The following is a 4,623-nucleotide window of genomic DNA, read 5'->3' as shown; positions in this document are numbered from 1 at the left end:
GCAGGATATGCATGTTCAGCTGGACGAGGGGATCCGCTGATTTACACACAATACAGTCGTCCCACATTTGTCTGGTCTTCAGGTCAGTTTGTCTTTCTGGAACACTTGAACTGTTGTCTTCCAGCAGCCACAATAGAAATGCCATCCTTCACTGAGCCTTGATGTTTTGTCCAGGTGTTCATCCATCAGCGTCTCTCACAGTGAATCCTGACAGAGTCCAACACTTCACCTCTGAATCTCTCTCACTGACATGTGAAGGAAGCTCTTCCCAGTGGAGGCTGATCCAGTTTCTGACTGACGACTCGCTGTTGAGCTTTCTTCCTCCAGCTACAATCAGACGATCAACATATATTAAGAATGAGGCTCCAAGAAAAGCTGTGTACTGGTGTGAGTCTGGAACAGAGTTCAGCAATGCAGTCAATATCTCCACACACTGTGAGTTGTCTTTTTCTCTCCTTGTTGGAAATTTGAACCTTTTTTTTTTTTTTTTACCTGATCAGGACTGTTTCTTGAAATTGTTGATATGAATTGTATTTGTAAAGGCCTTTTGATCCCTAAACTGCAGCTCAAAGTGTAGTTTAAAAAAAGAAAGAAAAAATGAATGAAAATCAAAGCTGGTGTGATGTGAATGTGTTTGATTTTCTGTCCTGTGATGAAGTGTTGAACTGTCCAGCGTGTCCTCTGTCCTCACCCAGAGTCTGCTGAGATTTAACTCCAGCAGCCTGGAACATTCAGTATGATGGAGCGCTACAGAAGATGGACAGATGGATGAAAAACACCAACTTATTAGTGTGTATTTTCCATCCTCATCATCTCACCTTCTAATGAATGAACTGAACTCTGTTTTCCAGCTGATGGCGTTATCCTGGTGAGCCCTGTGTATCCTGTACCTGTGGGAGAGTCTGTAACTCTCCTCTGTGTCATGAAGACTGGAAATATTCCCTCTGATGTGTTTTTCTACAAAAATAACAAACTCATTGGAAATGAGAGACGAGGAGAGATGAAGATCTCTGCAGTGTCAGAATCAGATGAAGGTTTCTACAAGTGTCAGTACAATGGAAGAGAATCAGCTCAAAGCTGGATGGCTGTGAAATGTAAGTCATCTGCTGATTATTATCATCATTATCATTATTGGTACTAGTGATAATGTATTTGTTTTTTCAAAACCCATTGATCTCTGCAGTTGTATCCAGGAAAAAATGCTTTCCATTGTGGTCTATTGGGTTGATTTGTGGACTTTTACTTCTTATTTTTCTGCTGCTGTTGTTATGGCGCTCCAAAAGGACAAAAGGTAAGAGCTTTATTTCCTACGTTTCACTGATATTTTTTCAAACCTAAAACTAAAGATATGTTCGGACTCTTCAGTTCAGTTCAGTTTATTTGAGCAGATGTTGAACAATCAAGCAACAAATTAAAAATAAAAATAAAACTCTGGATTTTATTTCAAATTCGAGATTAAACAGTTTGGATTGGAAGAAAATTTATACTCTCAAACGCCTTTTTCACAGATTCATGCTTCAACAGGTTGGTATGATGCTTCTTTCTTCCTTTACAACAAACTAAAATTGCAGTTTCTTTTTGAACCTGCTGTATTAAATATTTTGAGGGTTCACAGGTGTCAAAGTTCACAGCAGAGCCAAACTCCAGACCACAGCAGCAACCAGCTGGAAGATCAGTGCAACACATATGCTTCTCCGTTCCAAGGTCAGCTTTAATACAAACTATTTTCCAACAATGTTGAAATTTACTCAGTGATGTTCAACACTATGAAGCAATCACTGCATCTCATACGTAATAAATTAATACCAGTGTTTGGAACAGTCAGTGATCTAAAAATTTAAAACTTCATTTCAGGTGAATCCACTAATGTGTTATATTCTTCAGTAGAACTTAAAAACATCAAGAACGGTGAGTACTGAATGAATGATAATCCTCAAAGAGACTGATTCTACTGACAGTAAAGAAAAAAGTTTTCCACACATGAAGCAGAGTAAAGTAAATGATTCAATGCCAGTTTCTAAACTCTAACAGTAAAACTTCATTTCAGGTGAATCTGATAATGTGACTTATTCTTCAATTGAGCTTAAAAAAGTCAAGAATGGTGAGTATTGGATGTTGTAAAGTGGATATGCTGCAGATAAAATTATCAGCCAGTGGAACAAATATGTCTACTTTCAATGAGTGAATTTTATTTCATTCTCACAGTGAAGAAGAAGAAACCAGAAGAGAGCACTGTTTATGCTGATGTGAGGACCACATCATCTCAAGGTTTGATGAAGAACAAAAGCAAAAACTCTTTTCTGATCTGTCAAACATACATTTGTTCTCCATATTAAACCAACTGGTAAAGAACAGCAGACAGCTGCTGTACAGAGAGAGCAGGGTTGTTCACTGCATGTTCAACCTCCAACATTTGTTTGAATGGAACATAAAAAAATAACTGAGCTGCTGTTGTTCCCTGAAGCTAGAACCAAAACATCTAACAATCGCTCAACAGCAAATTAGAAAATAAAGGTGGAAATGTTGGTCTGTGAACACCTGCAGAGTTTGACATCCATCCTTTTGCTTTGTTTCCTGTATTTCAGATGATGAAGTGACCTATGCTCAAGTACTCCCCAATAAACGTAAAGCAAAAGGCAAGAAAGGTACGAGACGTCTGCATCCATGTCTGCATCTGTATGTGTATTTTCAACAGGATCGTCTTGAAAACAAGGAAATGAGACGCCTGCATTTTCCTATTGATTCCTTATTACAGTAAACTTCAGGAAATGTTAAGAAAATTTGTGGAACATTTAACCATTAATTTGTAAAATAAATAATGACATGAATCCATGTAAACATTTGTTTGTAGGGAGGACAGCTCCAGCAGCCACTGAAGAAACAGTTTATTCCGAAGTCAAAGCAGAAACCACTCACGGTAACTGAGCAACAGTAAAATGTCATGTTTACCAAGATGTTAACGTTGACATGAAATGAGCTGTTGGGAACCACATCTACACAAACCCTCTGCTTCTTTTTCTTTCCTTTCAGCTGAATGAGGTACTTCATCACCATCAACAACATAAAAGAGGGACACACTCTGATCTATCCTTCTCTGATCTGATCAATTATCCTTTTGATTGTTTTTAGGTTTTTGCATCTATTCATGCACAACACTTTGTTTCAGCTAATTTTTTAAAAATGCGTAAAGTCGAGCTGAGTTTTGACCAGAAGATACAAATTAGTTAAATGGTTGATAATTATGCTGTCAATTTTAATTTGTTATGAACTGAATTCAAGAAAGTTTGACTTTAAAGGAAAAGCTGGAGTGAGTTTCTGCAACTGATGCAGCTGAAACAAAGTCAAACATTTTATTTTTTATGTTTATACATCTATTATCTAAGTTTTCTAAGTGCTACTATCTATTCATTGACAGAATTTAATCCTCACACTTTCATCCCACAGACAAAATTTGTGAAAATCTAATGTAAATATTCTGTTTATCATGTAAATAGTGAATATTCACTTGTATGTAATAAGCAGCATAACTTGTAATGATCAATAACTGCAATCATGGATGTGAGAAGTCTGTTTTCCATGGAATAGATACAACTGATATATTTAAATATTAAAACTTCTCCTGTGTAAATCCTATTTAAACAACTCAGAAACTTTAAAATTGCCAGTATTTTTCTTGACACAACTGGAATTATCTTTTTTTTTTCTAATCAAATTGATTTGAGTTCTTCCTGTCATGACCATCTCTTCTTCATCACCGCTTCATTTTGGTTTTATGGAAAATACTCCTCTCCTGATAATACCTGACATCCCAAATGTCAAAATATTACTGATAAAAATATGCTTTTGAGTTGTTTTCACTCACCAATGAAAGAATTGAGCTGCTGTGGAGATGAACGGTCTCACTCCTTGTTTCAGTCTCTCAGTGATCAACAGCAACATGAAGCTAATAAACTGTCCTGTGTGAAGATGGTTGGTTTTGTGTGACGTGAACCAAATTGAAGCCACAAGCAGGAAGTGGAATTACTGTACATTTTGTGAGTTTTCTGATTAAGAGGAGGAGGAAAGAAAAGCTTTCCTGTTTTTAATGCAAATTCAAAAACTGCACAACATTAAAAGAGTCACCAGAGGTTTAAAAGGTTTTGTTGAGACTTTATCAGTTCCACAAATGTGAATATTAAAATCATCACCTATTAAAATATGAACCAAACCTGTTCCTCCATGAAAGACTGGTGACTCAGAACGAGAGGCAGGAGTTCAGTTAAAAAAAAAAAAAAAAAAGAAAAAGTTTCAACACATCCTTTCCCATACACTGTTTTTCTAAATGTTACTGTGATCATTAGTGAACTATTCAGCAGCACATTAGAAAGGAATGAAGAAGTTCTATTTATTCATTTCATCCCGTTTCAAGGCGCCTTCCTACTTTAAACCCCAGTTAGATCTGTTTATAACAAAGTTTCAGAAAACAACTGCTGATTTCGTCTTTTAACGGAGTGATTATCACGGTTTCTTCATCCATGCTCTGTTCTGTCGCCCGTCAAGAAGAGTCAAAATGTGGAAACACATCATGTGGATTTAACAGAACGAAGTAAAGCTGGTCTGTACAACCGCGTGGCGCCCTCGGCG

At 36.8% G+C, this 4,623-nt stretch overlaps 1 long non-coding RNA gene across 1 annotated transcript; it reads left to right on the top strand.

Annotated features, from left to right (window-relative positions):
* The first annotated feature begins 1,653 nt into the window (after positions 1-1,653).
* Positions 1,654-2,926, top strand: LOC115386066 (uncharacterized). Its single transcript, XR_003931265.1, has 6 exons — positions 1,654-1,704; positions 1,855-1,908; positions 2,048-2,101; positions 2,206-2,268; positions 2,586-2,645; positions 2,852-2,926. It is a non-coding gene; the product is annotated as an uncharacterized LOC115386066 (long non-coding RNA).
* The last annotated feature ends 1,697 nt before the right edge of the window (positions 2,927-4,623 follow it).

This window comes from Salarias fasciatus, chromosome 3 (genome assembly GCF_902148845.1).
Source record: "Salarias fasciatus chromosome 3, fSalaFa1.1, whole genome shotgun sequence".
NCBI lineage: Eukaryota > Metazoa > Chordata > Actinopteri > Blenniiformes > Blenniidae > Salarias > Salarias fasciatus.
The sequence above is the reverse complement of the archived record's forward strand: the minus strand, read 5'-3'. Positions and strand labels throughout refer to the sequence as shown.